This window comes from Rattus norvegicus, chromosome 15 (genome assembly GCF_036323735.1).
Source record: "Rattus norvegicus strain BN/NHsdMcwi chromosome 15, GRCr8, whole genome shotgun sequence".
In the NCBI taxonomy this organism is placed as follows: domain Eukaryota; kingdom Metazoa; phylum Chordata; class Mammalia; order Rodentia; family Muridae; genus Rattus; species Rattus norvegicus.
Genome location: NC_086033.1, coordinates 15,544,214 through 15,556,445, shown reverse-complemented (window position 1 = coordinate 15,556,445; position 12,232 = coordinate 15,544,214). Strand labels below are relative to the sequence as shown.

Below are 12,232 nucleotides of genomic sequence, written 5' to 3'. Positions count from 1 at the left end.
GCCTCTAGAGAGCACACAGTGTTCAGAACCACCCTCTGCAGCCTAATCTGAATGCTTTTAAATCTCACAGGAAACCTGAGTTAACAGTTTTCTCTAAGCATGTCATACAGGCAAGTTGAGGCACAAAGTGATTTTTTGTTTAGATTTATAATGTATGGTAATGTAACCCAGGTCCTCTGGGGTGTAGTATTTTTCTTGTTTTCTTTTCGTGCCTCTGTCTTCCAGGTGCTGGGATTAAAGGTGAGCATCACCATGCTACCGCCCTGCGGAGTGTGTGTGTGTGTGTGTGTGTGTGTGTGTGTGTGTGTGTGTGCACACGCGCGCGTGTGTCTGTGTGTGCCTGTGTGTGTCTGTGTATGTGTGCCTGTGTGTGTCTGTGTGTGTGTCTGTGTGTGTCTGTGTGTGTGTCTGTATGTATATGTGTGTGTGTCTGTGTGTGTCTGTGTGTGTGTATGTGTGTCTGTGTGTCTTTAAGGAGAGCAGCTGTGTAGATTGTGCTTTTAGTCTGACTTTCAGACCCAACTCTTGTGATCTTCTCCCTTGCCAGTTACTCTTTCTTCAAGAAGAGTCCATTAAGATTCTAGGCAGCTGCTCAGCAGGATGACAGGAACAGATGAGTGGCATCGAGAAAGGAACGCAGCACTCTGTCAGCATGGTGCATGCGCACACTCTGGAAAAAAAGAAGTTTTAACATATATCAACAGCAGCAGAAGATAACCATGCATGATTAAAAAATAAATAAAACCTGAGCTGTGGTGTTGACGGTTATCCATGTGCGTCTCTGCCGAAGACTTGGCTGCCGCCGCGGCAGCCACTGGAGGGCCAGCTCGATAAATGTAATGGGAGCAATCTCACTCTATTACTTTTAAATTAACTAGGTCCATGCGGCTATCCCCATCCACGGCGCCTCCTTGGGGAACAGGACTACGCCACATCGATTCGGGTGATGGTTGGGAATATTAAGTGTTTGGAGGCAGGGCAGATGCCCACACCGAGGTCTCATCCAAGGAAGACCGCCTATGCCTTTGAGGATATTAGCCCTGCTGTGCCAGGGACAGCATACCCCACCTCTTCCCCGACCCTGTACATTTAAAGTTAATCTGTGAGTGCTCATGATCAGCAAAGCTTTTCTGGCTCTAGAGTGATGCTGGTTTACATAAATCTGTGGCGATCTGGCACCAGTAGTGTCCCAGAGACCTTAATATCACCTCAAAGCAGGGACCACACAGCACAAAAGCCACCTAGAGAGGCTGTGGTTCAGCTGCCCTGCCCTGAGAAATGGATATGGTGGACTGGGGTTGAGGTGTGCAGATTCTTCTGGAATGTTTTAGAGAGTGTGCACCCATAGTGCATTAGCGTGTCAGTGGGCAAAGTGATTAATTGAGTTTGCCTTCATGGGTCTCATTTATTTGTTTTCCGTCCAGTCCTCGCCATCCACCATTTAAAACATACAGTACTATTCTGCCCAGTCCCTCACGCTCTTGCTCATGTCCTTTATTATTGCAAAGTGACATATGGGAAACCTTGCCACTGACATTCATAGACTTCTAATCCAACTCCTTCAATCGCTTTATTAATGCTTTGGCTCTCAGCGTAAAAGCCAGCACATTGAAAACCACAGAAAATTTTTGATTATGACAGTGACATTTATCATTCTCTAATGGAGAAGCTGCAGCTTCGAGCTGGAAAGTTGGCGGGCACATCCAGTGCGATATTCTTCATCTTGGATGCAGTCCTAGCTGAGAGCTGTTCTCTGGGGCGCTGGATCGTACTTAAACCTCAGACAGATATAGGCCTAGGTCCAGCATTTGGTAGGGACGTTGTTAGTTCTTACCTGTGGATTTTATGAGTGAGGGATTAATGTCATGTTAATTCTGTGGTTTATTCACCCCACCTAGTACTTTCTTTATGTCAGGCACTACTTTATACATAGAAAATAATACCCTCACCATCCAGAGTGTACCTTCTACCTATCAAAGGGTAGACAAGTTGACTCACTTAGTGGATACTTAGATAGTGGAGAAAGTGAAAAGCACTTTGGAAGAAAAACAGCAACAGTTTCATTGCGGGAAGCCATTTGAACTCTTTCTTTTGTTAGGTATAGTTTGCCCGGTCATTGGGAGATACTTAAGCTTCTACTTCATGGCTTGCTAAGTTTTAGATCCCACCCCCCAAAAAGAATTCTGTTAGGCTAGGAAAACAAGAGCATGTAGTGACTCATGCCTTTAATCCCAACACTTGGGAGGCAGAGGCAGGAGGATTTTTGTGAGTTCAAGGCCAACCTTGTCTACAGAATGTCCTGGAACGAGGAAGGGAGGAAGAGAAAGAGAGAGAGAGAGAGAGAGAGAGAGAGAGAGAGAGAGAGAGAGAGAGAGAGAGAGAAGGGAGGGATAGAAGGAGGGAGGGAGGGAGGGAGAGAGAGGAGGGAGGGAGAGCGAGAAGACAAAATATAAAATAATCCTAAATAGAGCATAATAAGTCGCAATTCTTACAAACTAATTCCTTTTCACCTTCGTTCAACTTCTGAGTTTCTTTCCTTGTGTTTGAATCCCATCATTACTTGGGGACACTAGCCAGCACCTCCACCAGTCTTTACAACCACAAGAACTTGGTCAAACAAGAAGAAATGAGACTATGCTAACGGTGTGCTCTGAAAGCCTTTTAGGGGTTTGGCGATTAGAAGGTCACACTCACGCCTCGATGCCTTGTGCCTGGATGGTCCTCCCTTGGCTCAGCGTTCAGTGGGGCTGCACTGCTTTGAGCCCTTTTTCATGGTTCACTTATGCACGTAGCTCCTCGGTGGGGGCGGGGAGATAAAACTGTCCCTAGAGTAGTTTTACTGAGATTTTGTTCCAAAAAGAAACAGTATAAATAAACAGTAAGAAAAGCAGTTGCTAAAACTGCGTGTTCCACAACAAGCCAGAAGACAAATGCTCGGTAATTTGTACCCTGCTCTGATTAAATGGCCTCCAGGGCACACTCCATTGCGCTCTGTTGTGGCTGGGGATGACGCGGGGCTGTGCAGAGCTCTATACTCAGATAACTCAGCCGATTGTCAGTGCTTCTTCTCCACCCTGTCCTGACATCCATAGTGTCCTTACTGTCCAGAGCCAGCACCAGGCATTGTGTAAGGACAGTGAGCTTGGGCTTGTTGTTGCTCCATGTAACCATTTCAGCAAAGTGCTCATTTTATCTGCAGCTTACAGATATGGAAAGTTGGTCTTGGGGTGATTAAAATAATGATATCAGAAACACGGAGCCAGGAAGAGGTCAGGGCTGGTGCGGGTGGAACCCAGGCACTCCAGCCCAAGAGTTACACAGTGACGCCTCTTAGGCTTATATAGATAATTCATTTCTGTTACCTTAATGACATACTGTAGGATCTACGGAACTTATCTTAACATTGTCCTTTCTACCATGTCTCCCATTGGATTTCAGAAGGTTGAACCTAGGACACAATGCATGCTGGGTACCATGAGCTTCATTCCTAGCACAGCATTGTCCTTCCTGATAGGTTGACTTCAGCTCTAACTTTCTATTATCGCCTTCTCCTGTGTGCTATGTAGCATCCTTGCACTCTGTGCCGAACAGGCATGGCGTCAGTGTCACAGGTAGGGAAGAACAGAATCACCCCCTTTTGAGGGCTTGTATTCTGTACTCTCAGGCTATTTGTATCTGCTACTGATGTTAAAAATCAGTTACCATTGCTCTGCCACTTTGACCAGACTATCTCAGCAGAAGACTATAGACCATGGCTGAATGGTTTAAGATTAGAAATTTACTTCTCTGGGGCTTTGGACATGGGGAAGTATCTAGGGCCAGTGTGTAGGTGTCCCTGTGAGGCAGCTTCTCCACTGTGTGTTGACAGGGAGGAAACAGGCTCTCTTGCCTCTTCTTATGAGGTTAAAGATTACATGTTGAGAGCTCCCAGTCATGACTTCATCTAACAGAAAGAGCTCTGTCTCCAAATATTGTACAGCTTGGGCTTCAGTATGTAAAGGCAGGACTGGTCATGAACATTCATTCCATAATGCTTGACTTTGGTGTTTTTAAAAATAAAAGAAAAAACAAACAAATGAACAAATTAAATGGGCCCGCATTTGATCCTGGCCCAGTTCTGGTCTAGTCTTGGAACATTTCTGTGGTGCATTTCTTGAATTGCTCCTTAATGGCTTCATGGAATGAATTTGGACATTAAATGAAATGATCTGTCTCAAGAAGTCTCTTTTGTAACAGGAAAGGACAGGAAAGGACTTCTTCTGTTTCTTCTAAAATCTCTCTACGTGGACCCTAAGTGGGTGACACACATGGACTTTCAGGTTGGAAAATTATCCTAAACCTATAACAATCGTATAGCTGGCTCATTGCAATCTAACCAGTGAACACTCACATGGCTAGACATGCCCTCTGCCTCCTCTCTGTCTGTGTCTGTGTCTGTGTCTGTGTCTGTGTCTGTGTCTGTGTCTGTGTCTGTGTCTGTGTCTGTGTCTGTGTCTGTCTCTCTCTCTCTCTCTCTCTCTCTCTCTCTCTCTCTCTCTCTCTCTCTCTGCCATTGGGGATCAAACTCAGGGCCTCATGCATTTATGTATATAGCTCACATCTTAAAAACTGTAAAGCCACTAAGAAGTGGTTGGAAATGTGCTCACCATCACTGATATAAATTAATTGTTTGCACGAAATAGGGGCAAGAAAAAAAATCTCTCATAAAATAGTGACAACAAGAAACAAGATGGGGCATAGTCACTACAAAGGCTTTGCAATGTTTTCCATATAGATATGTGGGTTTCTGCATTTGCCTTCCCTTAAGAACAACACTTGTCGCCTAAATCACTTTAAACCTCAGATCTCTGTTTTTGATAGATCTATAGAGAATCCGTGTACAGAATTATTACTTTCCGTTGTGAGGAGTTAATTTCATAGCTTACTGGTTTAAGCAAATGTGGCTGTATGCTGAACTTAACACTATTGTTGGATTGCTGGGCATGGCGATTTTTTGTCTGAAGTCCCACCAGTCAGGAATCAAAGCCAGGAAGATTATAAATCTGTAGCTGGCCTGGGCCACATAGGTCAACCCTGTGTGTCCGAAGGAATGTGACGAGGAGGTCAGCCATGCACACATGGCAATGGCTAGTTGCTCTGTACAGGCTTCATAGAGCAGAGGTCCAGCTATAGACACTGGGTGTTTGTCCTGTAATGGCTACGGCTCTCCTCTACGTCTCCCAGCCAGCATTAAAGTATGTTTAATACACTCATCATTAAGTATGTTTAATAAAAAAAATCTCAACTTGCAAGTGACTCCATGTTAAATATTTTAGAGAATTACTCCACTCACTGAGCAGTCTTGACGTTAAATAGATTTAATAAGGAAGTGCTGGTTTCTGATGGTTCTCAGTGCTAAGTGCCTTGTATAGGTAGTCACTTTAGCAGTCGACAACCAGCTCGACGTCTTTAATATTTAAAAAGTTGTCTTTATAGCTGCTCCGTGCATCTGTGTATAAAACATCACACGAGGATTGCCTCTCCATTTCGAAAGGCTCTTCCTAATGAACAGAAAAGGAAAAGGTTTTCATTTTCTCAACATATTTATATTTCACACACCAAAGTAGATTCTAAGTTTCACAAATTGGAGACAATTTTTCCCCCAAACATCAGATTTAATGCCTTGTAAGACACCAGATATCAAGGCTCCCTTAAAGAGATGTATTTATCCAGCATTAAATACCTGTAGGGAATGTGTCCACCCTGGTGATGAAGATATAGAATGTCACGTCCTATTAACCCTCTGAGGCTTTACTGAAAAGTCAGCCTGTCTTCAAAGCCTGAACTGAACTCAGATGCCATTCTCATGAGCAAAGTTTTTAGTACAACAGAGCAGTAAAGGAGTTAGCTGGAAAGAGGCCAGGATTGAGCTTTGAAACCGGAGTGTCCCAAATCCAAACACTTGTTCCCAACTCAAGTCACTAGTGTGCTGCAGAAATGCTAGACAGGGCCTACGTGATAGAAGTAGATCGCTAGAGGGGAGGCTATAAGCATTATTTCAAAGCCCTGGGTCCTCACCTTGTGATGTCTGATTCATCGTGATGTGAGAAGCCTCTGTCACATGATCCAGTCACTGCAAACTCTCCTTTTCCTCCCCTACTATGCAAATGGAGGCCCTCTCAAACTGGGAGTCCAAAAAAGTTTGTTTCCTTCCTTCCTTCCTCCCTCTCTCTCTCTACTTACCTACCTCACTCTCTCTTTCTCTCTTCCTTTCCTTCCTTCCTTCCTTTTTAAAAAATTTCTTTCTTGTTTGTGTTTTTGAGGCAGGATCCCTCTATGTAGCCCTGGCTGTATCAAACTCATTCTGTAGATCAGGCCTTGAAGTCATAGAGTTCAGTCTGGGGTGGGGAATCCTGTATGATCCAAATATGGACGTAGTCACAGGTGACACTAAACTACGCAGACTGTAATACTTGCCCTAGCTATTCTTTTCAGTGACTCTCCATGTGTTCTGTACATTTTGGGGAGTAATGACTGATTCTTACAGTGTTGAGATCTAAATGCACTGATGTGTTGAAATAAATACTCATTACCCAGTATACACTCAATGTGCGTTCAGTATTTCTTGCCTTTTTTTTTTTTAATTTTTTTTAACGTCTGTGTAATTGAAAGGCAGAGCTGTTTCCTCCACAGCAGTTCTTCAGAGAGCAGTTGAACTTAGAAGCCTGGTTGGAGGTCAAACCTGCTAAGTCTGAAAGACAGATCCTTATTTCTGCCCATGCCTGGCACACGCCTGGCACATGCCTGGCACACTGACCAAGTTCAATCAGCACTGTTGGCCTGGTTGGATCATGTCATCTGTGTACCTCAGAAACTCCCCAGGAAGCAAGATACAGTGAGATCCTTTACTTACATACAATTGACCCAATGTAGCACAAATCCATGTCTTCTGGAAAGATACTCCGTAGGTCCCACGTCTTTGGTTGTCTGACTTGCATCAAGACCATCTGGCCAGGTTGTTGAGATTCTCCTGTCTGAAGTTTTTCTGTTTTTAACAAAGACATAAGGAGAGACAAAACTCAGTTTCCCGTTTTAATTCCATCATATAAAAAACAGGCTCTGCTTATATTTCTTTGTTTTTGAAAGAAGTACTTCGGGGTGGGGAGTATGGGACACATGCATGCAAATGACTTCCGGCCTCTGCATTGGACGTCTTGGAGCTGGTAGTTGTGATCATTTGATGTGGATGCTGGGAACCAGACTCTGGCCCTTTGCAAGAGTGCTGTACTGCTGAGAGGCATCTGTCCGGCCATCTACCCTTTGCCTTTCAAGGACAGATAGAGTAATGTACTTGTATCTGAGCCTTCCCGTTCCCTCTCCTTCCCTTCTTTCCTTTCTGTTTTCCTCCTCCCATCTCTCCCCTCCTTTTTCTTTACCTGTTCAATATTCAGTGTTCAGGGTAGTATATCCTTTGCTTGGAATTTATGCCATCTTGATTTAACTATAAAGAATAAAGCTTTGCTATGGGGCGGATTTTTTTTTCCTTTTCTGAAGTTTTGGTGCTTGTGTGATTGGACCATGTTAGTCTTTCTTAGGTCCTAAGAAACTATAACTCCCAATCTTGATCAAAGTAGTGTTATAATCTTGTTAGGAAGAAAATCTAGAAAGGAAGGAAAGAAGGAGGCAGTGAGGAAGAAGGGAGGGAAGGGGAGAGACAGAGAGACAGAGAGGTAGGTAGGTAGATAAAAAGAGGGCTCAATAAAGTACAAAGAGTTTGAGCTCTCTAATCCTAGGACTGCTTAGTCAAGAATACGAGGATCTAGGAGACTCCCCAGCCTAGCCTTCTTGTGAGGTCCAGGCTAATGAATGCCCATGTTCCAAAACTAAAACACTTAACATGGTATCTAAAAAATAGTATTGGAGATTGTTCTCTGACTTCCTCATATGCTTACACAGGCACACATGCATAAGAGCGCGCGTGTGTGTGTGTGCGCGCGCGCACGCACACGCACACACACACAGAGAGAGAGAGGGGGAGAGAGAGAGAGAGAGAGAGAGAGAGAGAGAGAGAGAGAGAGAGAGAGAGATGTTTAAAATCATTCTGAGAAAGCATTAGACCACGAAGTGGTCATGGCCAGAACATGCCCTCAGTGTTTATAAACTGGACCAACCGCAGTGTGTGAAGGTAATAGCTTTCAGTTTTCCTAGCTGGGCACTGGGGGGATATGTTTTGGTCCCAATAGGCATCACTTTTGATCAAGGTGCCATGACTTCTCAGAACATAACCTCCCCTGTCACCATCTTTCAGTGAGTAGCTGCCAAGGAAGGCCCACTACTACAGAGACGGGGCCTGCTATTACAGAGACTCAACGTTCCCTCTTCAAAGCTGTGAGGTAGTCAACAACACAGTTAACCTCTCTGTTAGTTCTCTGCCTTTAAAACCGAGTTACTGGTGATGCGGAGCTCGCGAGATTACTGTTGTTTAATTCACTGAGCTGTTGCACCCAGATAGCTCAGAGTCTGGCACAGTAAACACAACTGAACCCTTAGCTGTTAGCTATTCGAAATAAAAATAATCAATAACATATGCAGCGTAATACGCTGCCATCCTTGTTAATATCCTTTTGGTGTCAGATGTCACTGCTCAGTCCAAATGCCAGCTCTTCCATTAAGCTGCCCATCTCCCCCCATTGGAATTAATTACCCTTCTATATTCTTATTTACTTTCCCCTGATGTTTATTATAGCCCTTAATACTTAATGGACTTTAGTATGTAAGTTCTGGAAACTTGGGACCATTTCTCACCCATCCCTTTAATCCAGCCTGAACATAGTAATCATTTTAAATTGAATGGCATAATGATGGAGGAGACAGTAAAAATGTGTGACCCGGGCGGGTGTTTTAATTTGCTTTCACTGTAAGAAGGGAACCCATAACGGTCATCCCAGAAGCCTATCTGGACGGTAGTTGTCCTTAGAAAGTCAGCTAAGACGCAAGTCGCTTTTACATGCTGCAGACTGTCTTAGGTCGAATATCCGTTATCCAATTCAGATAGAAGTTTCCCCAGATGGAAAGCCTTGAATTATTTATGCAGTGTTTATCTCTGAGTTTACTTCCCATCACAACCAATTAAGGCTATTTGGTTTCATTAAAAATAGCATTTTCTCATTTGGGAAAACATTTATCTGAAGGAAATTTAAATTTACCCACTTAGGCTGGGGATGAGCTAGCTAGCAGCACAACCTTAGCCAAGAAGGAGAGAAGGAAGCCCGGGCTGGTTTCTCCTTACTGGACACTTTTTCCCTTCTAAAATCTTCAACAGACATGAACTAGTAGAATCTAAGTTCATTTTTTTGTCCGTTTTTTTATTTTTTATTTTTAAGATTTCAAGCTCTGTATATAGATCAGAAAGCTGCCCACCCTTGTCTTCAAGGCTTCTATTTCCTGCTACTGTGACCGCTGCCTTTAGGATTCACTGAGATAGCTAAGGCGGTGTAGGCTAGCTATAGTCACTAGTGTCCAACATCACTCTGAATAAAACGTTGTTATTCTTCTCCTCGTGGTTCTGAGTCCCTCCTTCTGCCATATCACATGGTGTGCCAATGTGTTGGTACCAGGCTCTGCCCTCACTTATGGAGGTGCTGATGTTGGAATGAGGCTGATCCCATTGGATAGAGAAAAAAAGGAGACAAACTGGGAAGCCCTTGAGCCCGAATTTCTCAAAATAGTGCTCTCAACAGGACAATATAGTCATGAACGCATCACCAAGAAGTGTGTACTCCTTAGCCCGTGCTCCATTGATTCCTGGCCTTTTAGAAGGAGGTTGCAATCATCAGTTGTCTTAGTGGGTGTTCCTTTGCTGTGAAGAGACATAGTGACCAATGCGGCTCTTACAAAAGAAAGTATTTAATTGGGGGCATGGGCAGCCTGCAGGCAGACATACTGCTAGAGAAGTAGCTGAGAACTCTACATCTGAATCGACAGACAGCAGGAAGAAAGAGGCACAGGGCCAACCCGGCATAGGCTTTTGAAACCTCAAGCCTGCCCCCAGTGACACATTTCCTCCAACAAGGCCACACCCCCCTAATCCTTCTCAAGTAGTGCCACTCCCTGATGTCTATGCACCTATGGAGGCCATTCTTATTTAAACCACCACAGCAGTCAAAAGTGATAGCTATGACTTAAACTACAGTTCTGGTTTCACCATGGTACCCTCTGCCTACTCTTGAGTTTCACAAAAATCAACAGTGACTCCTGAGGCAAAATTAGCACGTGATGTACGATGAGAGTATATTTATATGTTGGCTACTGCACACTTCCACTCACAATTTGATAGGCCCTCAGATTTTGTATTTATTTCCCTTCCATGTGCCAACCCACCATGCCTTTCTTTCCCTCTCCATGAAGGATAACTACAGAATATGATAGAGGAGGAATTGAACACCTAAATACCCTAGACCTAGACCTACCTAGAATTCACACTAGACATCACTAATTGATCACAGACTCTTAGTGATTGACAGCATTTCCTGATCTCTCCCCGAGGTCAGAGCCAAGCAGCCATCCCCAATTAGTCAACATCTGCATGCTAGATTAAACCTATTTGATACCTTCGATTTAAGTTAAGGTCTTATTTGTCTGCATTCAGCCTGGGGAACAGTTCCGTCTCTTATGGTTATATGCTGATTTTTTTTTAAATCCATCCTTCAAAATTCATGCTTCCCCTTTTAGTCTCTGAGGAAAAAGAACTTTGTATAATGAAAGCAAGACTACTGAAACGCCTTTTGTGAAAACTGTCTTTAAATTAGGGAGATGTTTGTTACTTAGCTGTATTGTTTTTGACTCTTTTCTAAAGAGGTAGATATTTGAAACTTGCGGTGTGCATGGAGGAAAAAAAAAAGCACTAACAGCCACTACTTTTACTGGGTATTTTCACAGTGTGAATGGTGCCCTGAGATAATTAGGAACATGATGTCACTTAATTCTCACAGGCGTGCTAAGTCGGTGATACAGAAGACGTAAGTGGGGCTTGGAGAGGGTAATTTGTGTATAAGTATTACAGCCACAAGTGGAGTCTAGAATAGAGCCCATCTTTGCCAGGTTTTCAGGCTTCATTTCCAATTTCAGTCATATTCTTTCCGCTTCAGACATGCTGCCAGCGTAACCCTGAATACTCTGTCTCGTTGCCCAGTGGTGCATTTGCAAGCAGCATCCAAAAGGCAACGATGATCAACACCCATTAATTCTCATGCCCAGATTCCGATGATTTAAATAATGTCCCCAGATGCCTTACCCATACACCCAGACTCGTATGGATTTCCAATTTTATATAAGCCACCATTCCCCATTCAGCCACCATCTTCTGCAGCAGGTACCTTTATTTCTCTTAGAGTGCTTGGCTGCCAGCTCTGACTTCCTCTGATGCAGTGTGAAGGACCTCTTCATACTCTGATAGAAATCATTCCGGCAGAGCTTTGAGTGTATAAATGCAAGAGCTTCTCTCATTCCCTCAGCTTCATAACCTCCTCCCCAGTCTTTTCAAAGCTACCTTTCAGGTTTAGATTTGCACGGATATAAAAAAAAAAAAAAAAAAAAAGCCCGCACGGTTATTTAGTCCCAGTTTGCTAATTTTGCCCATTCTTTTAAGTGTGCATTAGCAACTTGACACTCCATTAATTACTATATTTCTTATTGAGAGGCCCAACTTTCTTTTCTTAAAAGGCTGCTGAAAGGAAGACAGTTACCTCTGCTAAGATCTCCAAGTGTTTCCTATTAAATGAACATGTTAACATAAGACTGTTGCTTTATAAAGAAAAGAGGATACTTTTTTATGATTTAAAAACCATGCATATACATACAGATATATCATACATATATACATATATATTCACATATACATATATATATTCACACGCACACATATATGTATATATATATGTATATGTATATATATAAAGCACATCCTCCCCTGGAGCGTGGAGTGCCCCTTCCATCTAAGCACTTGGGAGGCTGAGAGGCAGTCAGAGCTCAATGAGTTCAAGGCCAGTGCCAGCCTGGTCTGCACAGTGAGTTCCAGGCCAGCCAGAGCTATGCAGAAAGAGCCTATCTCCAATAAAAAGAAAGAAAGAAAGAAAGAAAGAAAGAAAGAAAGAAAGAAAGAAAGAAAGAAAGAAAGAAAGAAAGAAAGAAAGAGAGAGAGAGAAAGAGAAAGAAAGAAGGGAGGAAGGAAGGAAGGAAAGAAAGAAAGAAAGAA

General features: G+C 43.3%; 1 protein-coding gene across 4 annotated transcripts in view; it reads left to right on the top strand.

Moving 5' to 3' along the window:
* Positions 1–12,232, top strand: part of Ptprg (protein tyrosine phosphatase, receptor type, G) — a 683,913-nt gene that overhangs the window by 426,136 nt on the left and 245,545 nt on the right. The window lies entirely within an intron of this gene.